The following is a 16909-nucleotide window of genomic DNA, read 5'->3' as shown; positions in this document are numbered from 1 at the left end:
CTGGGCAGATCATCTAGTCCGACCCCCTGCCATGGCAGGAAAGAGTACTGGGGGTCAAACGACCCCAGCAAGATGGTCATCTAACCTCCTCTTAAAAACCCCCAGGGTGGGAGCCTGCACCACCTCACTTGGAAGCTGGTTCCAGACCCTAGCCGCCCTGACCGTGAAGTAGCGCCTCCTGATGTCCAATATTGCTTAATTAAGAACATTTTGTATGGTAACATTGGATTGAAAATTGTGAGTCAGCAACAGAAGGGGAAATGTGTAGAGAGATTCCCTTTCTACCCTAAAAAATTGCCTGGTTAATCAACTATCAAAATAAAGAAACCCAACTTTGCATAAAATATTTTGTTAGTAGAAAGCAGAAGTGCTTTGCTTCTCCTGTACCTCAGTGCCTCTTACTGGAAAGTAGAACTTCTTTACTTTTGCTGTACCTCAGTGCCCTGACTTATGATTAACCTTTTCAAGTAGCATCTCAAGTTACAAAAGGGGCTTAGTTTGAAAATACCTTGGACTGAGTTTAAAAAGTTTTGGGCAGCATTAAGTTCTGTAGTGTGGACAGATTTACACCTTTCTTTGAGGCTGCAGTTGGCTACAATCACTGCATTTGACTTCCTTGGATCTTCTCTAGGCTGAGAACAAAAGAAAATGAAATGTTACTGAACTTGCCCATATGTCTGGCAAGCTAAGAGCTTTCAATATTTTAAAATAATTTGTTTCTCTTTAACCACCATCTCTTTCTGCTTTGGGAAGGTACCAATAAAAGCTGAGCTCTTGTTTATTTTGAATCCATTATATAACCAGTTTGTTATGATTGGTATCTCTCCTACACAAAAGCTGCTCAGGAACTCTAAAGCTGGTTTACCTCTTCTGGAAACTGTAGTAGCAACATTTATTTACAATGATTCATTGACAAGGCATTTGTAAATAAAACACCAATTTAACACAATTTACCCCCACTGCTTTAAGAGGGAAAGTGAAGGAAAAGACACCCGTACTGTCAGCCCCTTTTCTCGTTTAGTTTTGCGTAAGTTTGAGATAGACCAGAGCTTGCTAACCCTGTGTTCCAGCGCTTCACCCAGAAAGTCTGGATGATCTCCTTCAGTTGTTCCCATAATAATAAGAGTATAAAAGCGAATAAATTATTAATCAGGAGCAGGTATTATAGGCTGGCAAGAGAATGATTACATAGATGCATTTCACCACTCATCTGCACAGGCTGGTATCATTAATTGAATGCCACAACATGTACACTCATTAGCTCAGTAAGCTCAGGCTGACTGGTTTCCTAAACTCTTATCACAATACAAGTAAAAATATTGCTTTAGGTCTTTTTATGCATCAGCCTATAACATGTTTCTTTTGGGGATAAAGAGAAAATTTTCCTGTTTGAGGTGTTATAAAAATAATGTGGGAATATTCTAAATAAAAATCAATGTGGTTACTTTATATAAACCTCTGCATTTAAAACTATAAGATGTGTTTCTGCCTCTTTTACTTCCTTCTTAATTTGGGGCAAATTTATGTCTCATCTTTCTTAAAGAAGGTGTTCCTTTTTCTCCTGTTATAGAAGTCTTTTCCTTTTTAAAAAAAGTCTAGAATGTGTATATTTTCCAAATATCCCCAATCACATGGTAACTTATTAACAACATTTCTAATTACTCTAGATTCCCATTAACTAGACAAGAGAACAAACAGGCTAGGAACGAGAGTTAAAACTCAGTGCTTTCAAAGCCAAATATCCTTTTTGTGTTTCTGATACTAATTTTAAGACATATTAATTTGTAAAAAAGAAAACCCCAATCAAATATAAAGGTTTTAAAAATGGTGATGGGCATCTTGCAACCACTAGGTAGACTGATAACTCCATCTCCTCTTATTTATGTTAGATTTATGTTATAAATCCATTAAAACCAACAGAAATATACTAGTGTACAAGGAGCGTTAGGACCCTAATACTGAATACATGGCAAAATCCTACATATCCATATTAAACACCTTCACTCCCTTAAGCACTGCTCAGTCACTCTTTTCCTAGTAGAAGTTCAACTGGAAATTTTAGTGGTCGTGAGCAGAGCAAACTACATAGATTTTGTGACTCCACTCCTTTCTCTGTTTTTCAAGCCATCTCCTTTGTCATGGACAAAAAAATGGGCACCACTGCATAAGGCTTTCATACGTAAAAGTGTGCCCAGGTATCAAAAGTTTGGGAAAAACTGTCCTATGCAGTTTACCTTTGAGAATAATTCAGCAGCCATACCTCAACAGAGACTAGGGGTTGCATGGATAGAGATTTTTGGGGCCAATACTGACAGTCAATATTTAAGGAGGCATATCAGCTAATACCGATCTGATTTCCAATACAGCTGCCTCCAGCTGGTAAGTCCGGTGTTCCCACCACTGCTTGTCCCCCGGGAGGGGACAAGGAGATGTGTGCCGCCCGGATCTGCATGGGACAGGGCAAGCTGCAGCCAGGACTGCTCAGGGCTCTTCTTGGCGGGGGCTGGGCTCAGACTGGACACAAGTGGTGCTGGCAGGATGCTGCATCTACCCCAAATTTCACTGCTGCCCAGCTCCCAGTGCTGCCACTGCCAGCCGCCCGGCACAGCCCCTGCTCTTCCTGGCACGTGGGTAGAGGTGGGGCATTGAGCCGGGGCTGTGCTGGGCGGCTGGCGATGGTGAAATCTGAGGTGGATGCAGCATCATCCCAGCGCTGCCAGAGCTCACTCCGAGCCCAGCCCCTGCTGAGAAGAGCCCGGTGCAGCTCCAGCTGCAGGCCATCCTGCCCCACACAGATCCAGGGGGCACACACCCACCATACCCTCTGGGGTGCAAGCAACAGCAGGAACTGCCTCCCCACCACGAGCCGTAGCTCTGGCCCCCCCCGCCCTGCCTGGGCAGCACCTGCCCCTGCCCCCTCCCTCACTGTGGGGAGCATTGATCTGCCCCGCCACACCCCTTCCCTCCCCACTCCCCTTCCACCACACCAGACTTACCAGCTGGAGGCAGCTCTCCACACTGCCAGCTCTGCTCTTCGCTGCCTGAGTTCTCTGCTGTGGCTACACACAGCATGGGCATTTATGAGCCAAATTATTGGCCCTATCAAGCCAATATCCGATACAGCCAGTTTTCTTTATATCGGTACCAATCTGATATCAGACTGATGTATCAGTGCCTCTAAGAGAGACTATAAAAAATACATGCGCTGCAGGTTGTTATAATCACAGAACAGGGGTCATCAACCCCGGTCTGGATCTGGTTCATAAAAAGATCCAATCCAGCCCTGGAAGGTCTGATCTAGTACAAGGGAATTAATTGCCAGAGTTACACCATGCCTTCAGTCCCCTGTGTAGCTCTCCCCTCTGCTGCAGAGCCTGCTGCTCTGTCACATCTACATTTATACTTACTGCAGAAACATTAAAGATCAAAGGCAAGGGTAAGCACAGGCAAAACAGTTGGGGGCAGAGACTTGCAGCCCATGGTAACAGTAGGGTTGCAAACGGCAGCCCCATGCCAGCAAAAGGTTGCTGAGCCTGCCATAGAAGATGAAAATTTAGCCCCACCTACAGGCCATGTACAGACATTACAGCTAGAAGTTTGGGAGTGGGGAGGAGGAAGACGTGGTTAGATAGGGTTGAAAATGACCCCTTGTTCTAACTTAGTAATTAAATAGGTGCTGAGCACCTGAGCTAAGGTAAATCAGGGGAGGGGGAGGGGCAGGAGGCTGGCAGGATCTGGGCGGGGAGGTTGGGAGGATCAGGGGGTCTAACAGGATCTGCAGGGAAGCTTGGGGGGGGATCAATGGGGCTTGGTGGGATCAGAGAAGCTATTTGACAGAATCCTGTCAAATAACCCAAGACATCCCCCAGCCCCACAACTGCCAAACTATCCCTCATCCCACAAACCACTCCCAGGGATGGCTTTAGTGGCATTCACTGGTCCTAGAAATTTGAGGTCAGTAAGTCATGGTGCGGGGTGGTGTAGCAGTGCTGGCAGCTTCACAAGGGGGTTGGCAGGACAGGGGGTGGCTACCAGCTCTGCAGGGAGGTTGGTGAGATTGAGGGGCTCTCTTCCCCCTGACAAGGGATCATTTTTAGCGCCCCCAAATCCGTCTATCCTCAGACAAACAACTCCACAATTAACCTACCCCCCCATCCTACCCACCCCTCCCTCCACCTGATTGATTTCAATTGGGTTCCAACAGTGGCAAACACCAGTAAAACCAGCATCGGGAGTAGCTTGTAGGATTGCGGGGTTTGGCAGGCTAAGGGGAGGAGGGGGAGGGCATGTCTGTTGGGGGGGCGGAGCCAGAGGATTAAATATAGTCTGGTACTGGGTGGCGGGGGTTAGGAAAAGCACAGCACCCGGGCTGGGGCCAGCAGCTAGGCTTTTCCAGCCTGAGGGCTATGCTCAGAATGTGTAGATCTGTCTACTCCAGAGGCAGGCAAAATACAGCCTGTGAGCTGGATGTGGCCCACCACCCACTTGCATCCAACCCACCAACATACTGTGCCTGCCCAGCCCTTCCACCCACAATGGTGGGAGCAGGGCGCCCACATGTACACACAGTCCCAAACATACCCTAACGTTCCCACATCCTTGTAGGCAGAAGGACCCAGCTAACCAGCGTGCAGCTTCCACGCGGGGTTGCTGCTGCCACTGCTGCAGTGCCCGGGGACCTGGTCCACTTCCCCAGTCTCCTGCCAGCTCCGAGCAGCAGGTAAGGAAGCAGCGGGGCAGGGCTGAAGCCCGGCAGGAGCCCAGAGCATAGGGCTGGGGCACACTGCCTGCTGGGGCTGCGCAACATGGGAGTATAGGGTGGTCCCCATACCCTTCCACTCTCCCTCACACCCACATGCTACCCACCTGAGTTTCATGCTAAAATAAAGTCATATAGTTACTGAACAGGCGGTGTGCAGCAGCAGCAGCAGCAGGCGGGAGCACTCGGGGAGCAGATGCCCAGTGGGATGCAGCTCCAGCCAGTGCTCAACAACGAGGGCAGCCTCCACTGGGTAGTTGGTATTGCTGGTGCTCCCTGCCACTCACGCACAGCCCCTGCACTCACCAGGCATAGGAGGGAAGCCGCACATCTGGAGCCAGCTGCTTTCTCCACCAGGGCTGCATGGCGCTGGAGGTGCTGGAGCTGGCTGCCTTCCCCACCCCCCAGAGGAAGGTGCCTCTGGATTCCCTCTCCTGCCACGCAGCCCTGGTGGGAACCTGGCTCCAGCATGCAGGGTTTCCCAGCATGCAGGGTTTCCCTCCCATGCCCAGCGAGTGTGAGTGCTGCGCATGAGTGGCAGGGAGCACTGGTGAGACAGACTGCCCAGTGGAGGCTGCGCTCCTCGCCGCAATGTGTACTGCTGGCCAGAGCCTGTGCCCTGAGCGGCTCGCCTGCTGCAGCTGTGAGATGGGGGGAGTATGGGGAGGGGGTACTCACACCTCCTCACACCCCCCACAACCCCCCCACATACCCTATGTCCCCTAGACACTGGCACACCCTCTCACAACTCCCCCACAAACCCCCACACCCTACCACACAGACACATCCACACCCCCTACACACCACCATACACACTACACACACTCACACCACACACCCCCTCTACACATCATACACCCCCCCCACAATATACAAGGCTAAGAATACTTTTGAGTTATTATGCAATCACCCCTATGTACACTACGCAAACACAAATCATGACAAAAATATTTTCTGTAATAAAATTAAAATAATGTTATAGTAGATATTTGACTTTTAGTGTATGATTTGTTTTTTTTCTGGTTCTAAGATGGCAACCCTCCCCTCCCAAAAGGAGTATCTGGAGGGGGTGGGGAGCAGGAAGGGGGGGGGGATTTCTGGTGGCAAAGGTCAGGGGTTAGGGGTGGGATTTCTGGTGCAAAGATGGCAACAAGGGGGCCGGGAAACTGTCAAGGGGCAGAACTAGTCATGCAGCCCTCTATAGCTCACCAAAACTAGTTAAGCAGCCCTCCACCCGAAATAACTGCCCGCCCCTGGTCTATCCATATCCAATCTAACTTAATTCACCTCCAGGTTGGCCATGCTTGGACTGATCTTACCTCTTTGGAACTTCTGTACAGTTCACACTTACAGCGACCTAACTAGGGGTCTAAGTGTAAGGTCCACACATGGGTGAACTAAGTTAGGTCAGGGGGACATTTCTGACATGATCTAACCTCACCCTAGCCTCCCTGAATGTCAGTACATACCCACAGAGTGCAGTTCTTCACTTCCCCACATAGAAACTCATGTTTTAGCTCAGTATGCCTGATTCAATCCCCAGCAAAGCCTAAAATGTCAGTCTTCACACTTCCCTAGAAACTTCACTTCCATTCTTTTTTGTTTTGTTGTTCACAGTCTAAATATTGGTCATTTTGACTGAAACCATACTTACTCACTGTGAACCCTATAATAATCAAAATAGTTTCTCAAAACGCTCTGTGTCAAGAAGGGAACTAAAATCCTTCAGCTTTATTTAAAAAGGAACACCTCACTGCAAGAAGGCTATACTGGATTAGAAATTGGCTGGACGAAATGCATTTACAATCACTTCTCTACTTAGGAAGTTAATGGGCCAGAAAAAAACTATTCAAAAACCATATCAAACAAATGAATACTGAAAATAAGCCTTCCTAAGGTGTATGCTACATACCATTATATTACATACTAACTGAAGGTTCTACTACTTATCCTGATAAACCAGATGGAATCCTAGATTAGTTGATCAAGTACAACAGCCCTTCAGATGTTATTTCACCTAAACTTTATTTCACTTATATGCAGATGGAATATATTTCAGACCCAATAAGAATTTAAACCTGATTATGCATGATTATGTATTATTGTCCCTTGCAATAATCATTTTTAAAACAAATTCATATAGTTACTGAACAGTTTTTATAAAATTCTACTACTTTTTTAACCTCGTATTCAGGTTACTAAAAACAGAGACACATTTAAAATCAGAAAAACACTTGGAATGGAACTTTATGCTGCTGGTCTCCCCCAACATGACAGTCAAAAGACCTTGAGCAGTGAACTCATCAGAGCTCATGAACTCAGCAGAGTTGTGCCTTATTAATTCATGGGCACAAAATCTCCAAACATCTAGTGCTGTTGACAGTTCAGTAGATAGTCCTCCTTCATATGAATTCCTGGTCAAACAATGCTCTGGCATACTACTAGGAATGGAACTCTAGATGGAGGTAGGTCTTTGAGATTCAGTGAGATGGAAAAATGTAAGCTGATAACCTTTTAAATGCCTGGAATAGAACAGGGGAAATTTTTTTTTCTTATTCCTCTGTTGTTGGGATTTTGTTTGTTTGTTTTGTTTTTAATTCAAATATTAAATGTGGACTTGGATAGCAAAGTAGAAGAGAAACTTTATGAATGATGGGGTTACATTGATTTTATAGTTGGGTGTTACACGAATTTGAAAAAAAATCTTTAAGAAAAAAATGACAACTGCAGTAAAAATGCCTTGTAAAGCACCAAGCTGAATTAGTTCACAAGATGGTTTTATACATAAGGTAGTTTGTTCTCAATGATTAGTACAGAATATTGTAACAACAGTGATGCTATGAAATATATTTTCACCATTAAGTTATTACTGTGGGTAGTTTCATGTTATTTAAAGGAAAAATATTAATACATCCTAAGTATTATTGATGTTCAAGTCTCTGATTTTTCCCAATGTAACCATATTCAGTAGTTTCCCATGTAATTACTATATTCAGTAGTTTGCTCATTATGGATCTCAATTAGGCATAAAACTAACAATGTAAGATCAGTGGCTCTAGTGACATAAATGGGAGCAAGATTTGTCCCTGCATTATTAATACAGTTCACTGTGATCAAGGACACCTTTAATTTCTTGAATGAATGGAGAAAGCTATGTAGAAAATTTTCAAAAGATGGAGACCTACATGCGTACTCAAAAAATATCCTCCACTACACCTGCCCCAAGCAATCTCGACCATTGGGTGACTTAGAAAGGTATGGGGGTTTTTTGGGTTTTTTGCTGTATCTTTTATTTGACTGGCTGTATAGTTGAGAGAGACGTTTGTCAAGGAGACGTGAGGAAGGGCACTTTGTGCTCAAAAGCTTGTCAAACCTCTTTCCCAAATACAGAGATGTTCCAATAAAATATATCACCAAAAAAAACTACCTCTCATACATTTCCTAGAGTACTCCAACACTCCAACCCCAGTATGACAATGAGTGCCTTTACATTTATACTACCAGCCTGGATCTTGTTAAGACCACCTAGTTTAAGCTCCCAGACTGCTCCCAGACAAGCTCTGTATGTTCTCAGAGAACCCCCGCACCTAATGGCCAGTCAGTGTCATATTCATTCTTTTGTTCATAGATATATAACAGCGGTTTTCAAGCTATAGTCCGTGGGCCCTTAGTGGTCCGCAGACTATGTCTAAGGGATACGCAAAAGGTGACTATGATGAATCAAAAGTATGTGAACACCCACTGTCACAGGGCACTAACGTGCCTGCTCCTTTAAGGGCTGAAACTGCCTAGAGAGAGAGCCCTAGCAGTCAGTCAGGAACCCCTCAGCTGCAAGTTACTATGGCAGCAGGAAGGAGGAAATTAGCCCGCACCTGCAGGCGGTCAGCTGACCGGAAGAGGCAGGCCCTGGGGCATATATAAACCCCAGGGCTGGGACCAGAGAGTCAGTTCTTTGCCAGCAGCCAAGGGGGAAGGAGGTGTCCTAGAGGAAGCTAAGTGAAGAGGTGTGACAGCCCATTCAGCTCCTGGTAAGATTAAGGGACTTCAGAAGGTCAACAGATACCCTGGCCTACGAGGCACCTAATGCTGGGGGGAAGGGTGATTCTTTTAAAGGGACAGAGCACACCCTGAGCTGCTTGCATTATGGTATAGCCCAGGGGCTTGTATTTTGATTTCTGTTTGTAAACTGGTGGATTGGGCTGAGACTACTGGAGAGGGAGGAGGCCTCATTGGGGGCCCACTACAGTGTGGGGACCCCAGTGCCAGTGTGGGTGCAGTATCTGGGGGTGAGTGGACCCCAGCGCCAAGGAGTGCAGAGAGAGAGAGACAGGGCTGCAGAGAGCCCAGCGACAACCGGGGGCCAAGTCAAACTAAAGCCTCAGAGGGACACAGTGTGAATACTATCTGCGAGGCTTGGGGCATGGTAAAGGGACAGTTTGGAGCCATGCATCTAACCCATAAGGCTGAGCGTGTCATGAGAGGCATCCATTTTGGAGTGGGACCCAAAAGGGGTCGAGAACCCACAGGGTTCAGTGAGGTCCATCAGGACCATGCCCAAAATACAAACTTGAGGGCAGCCTCCCTACTTATTACAGTTACAATAAGACATGGCAGATGGGAAAGAGGATGCCCATTGGCCAGGATTTGGCATAGTCAGGGAGCCCTAGGGGTATCATGGCCTTCCCTGGGGACCCCATCCTGTGACCCTCCCTTACCATGCAAAGGGGTCCATACTTCAATTTAAAAATGTTTAGGGGTCTGCAAATGAAAAAAGGTTTAAAACAACAGATATATAATATCTACGTACAATACTAAACCCAAAGGACAAAAGAAGAGAGCAGGTTTACAATTTAGTCTTCCTGAGAAATTAATCTTTCTAGAAGCAGGTAAAACTATGCTTCATAAATATTCTCTGTTGGTGTGAGAAGGCTGCTTCAACACACCAAACACAGTCATATCCAAATTTTCTGCAGAAAAGGGTAGTTTGTTCCTCTGCTTAGAGTCCTCCCTTGCCCAGCCAGAGTGTCCAAATACAAAAATCTCCTCCTTCCCTCCCCCAAAAACCCCACTTAAACTAATTCTACTCTCTAGGTCAAGTTAGCCTATTTGCTGCAGGAAACCAGCACTTCATCTTTTTTCTTAGTGGAAGGGTTTTCAAGGTTCTTGTTTAATAGAAAAGTGCCCATATCCTCCATCTACCATGGATTCCAACCCTAGGGCCCTAAACAATAAACTCCCAAATTCAGTCATCCTTTCTTCACTTTCCGCTTTTAGATTTGCCTGATGGCCTTTGAGACTCCTCACTGATCCTAACAGTATCCTCCGTAAATAGTCAAGGACTAAAAGCTAGGCCTTCACTCTCCCAAGATGTCTCCATCTTAGGTAATATGATTTGCCTTGTTTCCTTTCTCCAAAAGATCTTTCTCTCCTATACTCACAAGATTTCTCCAGGATCTAAAGATTCACCTGTAACAGAATGACTAAGCCCAAGACCATCATTAAAAAAACAAAGAGTTGCTGTTACAGCCAACAACTTGAAAATAACCCACAGGTCCATAAAAAAAAAAAAATGCATATACTTCATTTTCATCAACATCTAATTTCCTGTGAAAATGACAGATACTTTTCAGAGATGGCCAACTGTCAATTTATCATGGAAAATAAGTTAACTATAATTATTTTCTGCAAAACTAATCAGGGGAATATTCATTATTTTTTCCTCTGAGGTTGACATTTCACTGGCAGAAATAACAAAACTTCAAATTTATCAAAAATAAATAAGAATATATTTTATTTATGAGCAAAAATTAGTAACAGCGCATAGGCCAACAAGAAAATACACTTTTGAAAAAATGTAAGAAGCCAAAAAGAGCAACAGTGAATTAAAGTTACTGGTCCAAACTCAAAATTGGCCTAAGAGGTCTGAACTGCACATAAGTCAGGGAGCACAGTTCAGAGTCCAGAAGATGCTGCATGAATGGCTCAATACATTCATGCCATCTTGCTCTATGCTGCTCTCCTGCTGTCCAGATCTTCAATTTTTGTGGGAAGCAAATCTGGGCCTCTTGTTTCAAGAATCTCTAGGGAAACCTAGAATTTTCTTTTCCCAGATATTCTTCCCATGACCATTTTTAAAGGAACAGGCAACCAGGCCCACTGAATTTACAAGAAAATAAATTTAAAAATTAAATAATTTCAACAGAAAAAGATGCTGAATCATCATTACTAGTTCTAGAGTAAACTGAGTCCTTACAGTAATTATTACTAAGTTAAATTATCCAGAAACTACAGTGACAGGTTCAGTGTAACACCTGACATAGAACAAAAAAGATGGGACGTGAACGGCAGAGAATTTCCTGCATTAAAAGAACTGGAAAGAAGAGCAAGTACACATCTACTAAGAAGAAAGCATAATTATAGTGGATGGCATTTATGCCTGGTCACTTACTTCCAAAACTACTGTCAACCATTCTCATCCAAGTGTTAGAATTAATTTCATTTTTTCATTTCATTCAACCCATATTTCTGGTCCAGTTATAATCATCACTTCTCTGTACTAGTATGGAAATAAATGACTGCCATTCTTGGCCTTTAAGTCAGTCATCTTCCAGTCAAAAAAGTCAATCTAAAATTTCTGCTATGGTGCCATGTCTCATACTAAGAGGATTCTTTTTCATTAAATTGTAGCTGCTCATCTCAAACTGACATTCAATGCCAATCATCACTTTATCAGTGTCAGAAGATACATTTTATCAATAACTGACTTCTCAAGCAGCAACAGAAACATCTTCTGAAAGGAAAGTAAAAATAAAATCAGGAAGAAAAGAACCCTCTTTCTAATTGAACAGTGTATTTTGGATGGTCAAATCTGGCTGGCTTTTTTTACATGTAGCATGAAAACTGATACCACTATATTGATATCTTTACTCACAAGAACAATCCTAAGAAAGTTGTCCCCAGGGTAAACAAGATTTCAGTTTGTTAAAAGTGCTTGCAAGAACAGACTCTTAACCCTCTTCATATTACTTAACATGCACAAATCTTGTTAATGCTCCCTCTCCAACTCTGATACCTTATGGGTGCATCTATACATGCACTTAACTGTGCAGTAGACTAATTTGCCGAGGTGTAAAGCATCACAGTCTACATGTGCAATGTCATTAGACCACAGCAAACTAATTTTCGCCACTGTAAGATAGTACTGTCGGGGACAGGGACAGTACTATCTTACAGTGGTAAAAATAATTGCACCTAAATGCATGTGTAAATGCAGACCCTGACCCAGGTGTACACTGAGCTTGGTCAGCCGAGGCAGCAGGAGGCCAGACCCCTGCTTGCCACCTAGCCACAAGGCTCCACATGCTGGGGAACTCTTGTGCTCCAGCCAGCCCCTCCACTGCCTGACAACACCTCACAGAGACTGGAGCTGACCCCACAGCCCCTCAACCAGCCCAGGGCTACTCCACCCCGGCTCAAACTGTTGCTGTCCCAGGCACAGCACATGCACCCTGGACCACAGAAGTATGAGCATCTACACATGCCATTAGGGCACTGTGATAAATTCCAATGCAAACTGCATCAGAGTTTATCACTTCACCCTAATGTTGCATGTAGATGCACCCCTTAAATCACAATCTAGTTCTCAAATATTGTTTTACTTTCTTCCTGTGTTCTTATTCAAGTCATGGACCAAATGAAGAACTAATATGCAACTTTCTACTGACTTTTGTGACGAATAGGCGTTTACACAAGTGAACTGGGCCAGTCTTACTGATTTTATGGCTGAGATGAGATGAGATCAAGTGCGGCTAGAGGTGATCCTCAGATTAGCTGGCATCCTAATTAACCAGATGTTCCCTAAAAACTTCTGAAATCATATCCAAAATACTGGAATTTCCTTTCTTGATTCTGAGTTCATGATTTCAAAGCTTCCAGTGATTGGCTCCAAATGATTCAAAGTTCCAAAACCCAGAATCCTCTGTGATTCTCGGGTATCCTCACGATCTTTCAGTAATCAGGACAATACTAAAGCTGGCCTTCTGACTAGTGTTTTCCTAATAAGAAAACACCAATTAGGTATTTTATAAAAATTTAAGCAGAACTCCATTACTCCATATCAGACTGCTGTCATTTAAAAGCACCTGGCTTCCCTCAAGTTTGAAGTTGTAGTTGAACATGTTTTCATAGTTTCATAGTTGGTAGGGTAGGAAGGGACCTAAGTAGATCATCAAGTCCGACCCCCTGCCATGAGCAGGAAAGAATGCTGGGGTCAAACGACCCCAGCTAGGTGGTGATTTTGATTTATCTAAATGACCTCCAAAACCTCCTAATCCCCAAGAAATGTTCAAAGCATTAAAAATACCATTTCTATCCATATCTTAACTAAACCTTCCCAAGTGAAATTTTACCAAATGGAATCTTACCAAATGAAATTTGGGCCCCGCCCCCAACTTCAGGAGGGATGTGGATAAGCTTGAGAGAGTCCAAAGGAGAGCCACCCACATGATCAAAGGACAAGAGAGCAAGCATTATGAGGAGCGGCTGAGGGACATGGGGCTCTTCAGTCTGGAGAAGAGAAGGCTCAGGGGGGACTTAGTGGCAGCCTATAAGTATATAAGGGGGATACACCAAGATCTGTGAGAACAGTTGTTCACCAGGGCTCCACAAAGGATAACAAGATCTAATGGCCACAAATTTCTGGAAGGCCAATTTAGATTGCACATAAGGAAAAATTCCTTTACAGTCCAAGTGTCCAGGGTCTGGAACAGACTCCCCACAAAGGTAGTTCAAGCACCTACTCTGGACTCACTCGAAAGGCATTTGGATGCTTATCTTGCTGGGGTCATTTGACCCCAGCAGACTTCCTGCCTATAGCAGGGCAGCTGGACTCGATGATCTCATGAAGTCCCTTCCAGCCCCCAATGTCAATGAAAACTATGAACCAAACATACCTACAATGCCGGAAATAAGTCTCAGAGTAGATAACTGTCTATGAATATTAAAAATATCTGAAAATAAAAGCTTAAACTGAAATGTACCTCCTCAAATATAACTGTAAGGTGGTATTACTACACCCCCACTAAAATGAGGGCTTTTAATGTCACACTTATTTAGAGTTATAATACAATTCTTAGTTCATTACATCTGTGAAGTGCTTTAAAATGTTGTCAAATGCTGTCAGCATCTGCAAAAGAGCAAACAGACTGAAGCAGTTTCACTGGAACTTTATAATATTGAATCATTTCTAAACTTCGTTAGAAAAGGTCCACTGACACCACACTACCATTTTACAAAGTTTGTGATAACTGTATTATGCATCCAATACAAAATCACTGGAATCTCTTAAAATCTCTTTTTCATAATAAATACCCTTACAAAATATAGCTGAAAAGCTATTCTTAATCATACTGTGGAGACAAGGCTCCAATTCTTACAGCTGCTCTGTGCAGGCAGATCCCAAAAACTAATGAGACTCTGGAAGGCACAATGGCTCCCACAGTGCTGCTGCAGGATCAGGCAATGAGAATCCACTCCGCAAATCCTTGACATTAACGTTCAGGGGAGCAGGGTTAGATCTATCTTAGGGCCTTGTTACATGGTAATTTTAGGTGGCTTCTGGAGCTCTTAGTTAACCCCTGGATTGGCTGCACATTAACACCCTTATGTGGCTTAAAGCACTCCTTATTCAGCTCAAATTACACCACTTATTCAGCTCAAATTACACAATCACTTACAGGATTATCTCTAATCTGCATAACCTTGCTCCTGTTCCATTAAGGTGTGGCCACTCCCCACAGCTATGCCCCCAAATTGAAGTCTTCCGGTATCCCAAGATGCTCCAGCCCTCCAGTGCTTGCTCCACCAGTGGGAGCAGTGAGCTAGTCTGGGCAGAGGCCCCTGGGCACATCAGGATGAGTGAGTGCTGCAGCCCTGGAGCATCTAGCAGCTGTGGTGCCTCCCACCGCCACAGAGACTGGCTCCCGGCGCCTCCCTGGCGTGTGGTCCCCCCCCCCGCCACAGAGACAGGCTCGCTGCTCCTGCTTGGCAAAGCCAGTGCCACAGCCCTGGAGCACCTGGCAGCTGCAGTGCCTCCTGTGTGGTCCTCCTCCCCATAGCCAGCAACCAATCCAGCCACAGGAGCCCCAGCCCCGATGCACATTAGTTCCTGGAATCACCTGGAGCTGGAGGGGATGCTTCAACCACCTTTTGCTCCCCAGATTGAAAGGGGCTCTGATATAGGAGGCTGGAGGAATTTTTAATCACAAAAGATGCAAGGAACATTATGAGGTGCTGCCTCCACCTGGGGCCATACGCAGTTCCTAGCCCTACCCCCACCGGCGTGCAGGTGAAGGACAGTCAGAGATGGTTTTTTGCCTTAAGGTGTGACTGCTCCACTAAACCGAAAAACACTAAGCCGATTAACATTTGTGCTACTTACAGCCTAAGGTGTAATAAGGCTCTTATTTTCTAAACTGAATTTTTTTGTAAGCCATATTTTCCTTACTCCATACTGAGGCAGACGATAACAATATCCTAATCATTAGCTGAGTTTTACCTTTATAATCAGTTGAACCTAAGCATGAAACGTTGATTTTTTTTTTTTGTCAGGGTGTAAAAATTTACTGAAAGAGAGCCTACTTTGCCTGTTTTTACACGTTGTCCAAGTGCAAAAAAAGTATTTTTTTCCATAAATAGCATTGCTAAGATCCAGGTTTGGTGGCTCTCAATTATTAGTTCTCAGTTATTCCATGAGTATTGCTGACAGCCCTGGAAACTCAGCATGAGAGTCGAAAACCAAGTCATGTTCATTCTGGTTCATACATCCTCAGTATAGATTCTACAAGCCAAATCCAGTCTTCAGTCACACCTATGTAGTCCCACAATCATCCAATTCCATCATTTGCAAGCCTAAATTTCTCATCAGGGTTAGCTTCAATGCAACTGAGGGTCAAGTCTGATCTTGGTACAAGAAGTCCCCACTCCTACAAGCACTTACTCCCATGCTTAACTTTGATCCCTTTGAACTGCCCAGGATAAAGGACCAAATCATTCTTCTGAATATGTATGAGTTAGAAGACAGTCTAATGCCAGCATGTTGTGCTCTCACGTAGGTTGCGGGAAAAAAAGCTTGTTTCTGTTACTACATTAAGGAGAGAATGCAAATGGGGAAGAACTCTTTTAAGGGCGAAAGCCTATTTCAGAGTTGCTTTACGCACCAGACCCACACTTTGCTATAGACGTGTGCCCACACAGAGCTATTATATATATATTATCCTTGACTAAAACCTGATGTTCCACCACTTAGCCCAAGTCGCGAGTATGACTGTGTGTAACACCAAGGGAAGAAAAGACTGAGGAGGCATGTAATAACAGTCTTCAAATACCTGAAGGGTGATGACATGGAGGATGGAGTTGTGCTTTTCTCTGTGGCTGTAGGAGGGAGGACTAGGAGCAAGGGCCTCAAGCGGCAGCGGGGGAAATTTAGGCTGGAGATTCAGGGGAACTTTCTATGAGAGTGGTCAGGCATTGGAACAGGCTACCTGGAGAAACTGTGAACTCTCCATTCCTGGAAATTTTCAAGGCCAGGTTGGACAGACACTGGGATGGGATGGTTTAGTCAGGGGTGATCCTGCCTCACGCAGGCGGCTGGACTAGATCCGCGTTTCTCAACCCCTGGGTCGCCACCCAAAAGCAGGTCACAACAATACATGGAAAGGGTCGCAAACAAACTTTAGAAATAGATTCTCCTTTACAAGAGAAAAACGATGGGAAGCCACGGCTTTTCCTTAAAGACTTCCAGCCTGCACGGGGCTGCTTGGGCCCCTCCTGCCCCACGCACTGGGGGGCTGGCGCCTGGGGGTAGGGAGTGCAGGGCACTGCGTGGGGAACGGCCATGGATGGTTACAAAGGGGTCATGGTCCAAAGACAGTCGAGAGGCACTGGGCTCCATGACCTTCAGAGGTCTCTTCCAGCTCTGCTTCCCCAGGATCCTACGAACATGGAACTGCCCCTGGGGAGGGGAGCAATGCAAGGGGCTGGAAACACCGAGTCTGGCACACACCATTGGAGCCGGGGTGCCCGCCCGCCTCCCCGCTGAGGTCCTGTCCCGGAGTTGAACCCGGCTCCTAGGCTGCGGCGGGAAACAGCACC

At 45.0% G+C, this 16909-nt stretch overlaps 1 protein-coding gene and 1 long non-coding RNA gene across 12 annotated transcripts in view; one reads left to right on the top strand and one right to left on the bottom strand.

Annotated features, from left to right (window-relative positions):
- KLHL32 (kelch like family member 32) overlaps window positions 1-16909 on the bottom strand; it is a 317145-nt gene that overhangs the window by 233213 nt on the left and 67023 nt on the right. For 8 of the 11 annotated variants that reach the window (XR_003095601.1, XR_003095602.1, XM_025211569.1 and 5 more), the window contains exons 1-2: window positions 2997-3348; window positions 509-632 (exon numbers count right to left, since the gene is read on the bottom strand). The exons of 1 other annotated variant lie outside the window; for it this stretch is intronic. The gene's annotated coding sequence lies outside the window, so the exon portion shown is untranslated. Of the gene's footprint in view, window positions 1-508; window positions 633-2996; window positions 3349-14493; window positions 14734-16909 lie in introns of those variants that run through there. 2 more of the 11 variants (XM_025211566.1, XM_025211567.1) reach the window with 2 other exon arrangements.
- LOC112551314 overlaps window positions 8717-16909 on the top strand; it is an 18309-nt gene continuing 10116 nt past the window's right edge. The window contains exon 1 of the long non-coding RNA XR_003095603.1: window positions 8717-8787. This is a non-coding gene — a long non-coding RNA (uncharacterized LOC112551314). The remainder of the gene's footprint in view (window positions 8788-16909) is intronic.

This window comes from Alligator sinensis, unplaced genomic scaffold (genome assembly GCF_000455745.1).
Source record: "Alligator sinensis unplaced genomic scaffold, ASM45574v1 scaffold145_1, whole genome shotgun sequence".
Taxonomy (NCBI): Eukaryota; Metazoa; Chordata; order Crocodylia; family Alligatoridae; genus Alligator; species Alligator sinensis.
This window is presented reverse-complemented; position numbering and strand designations above follow the sequence as displayed.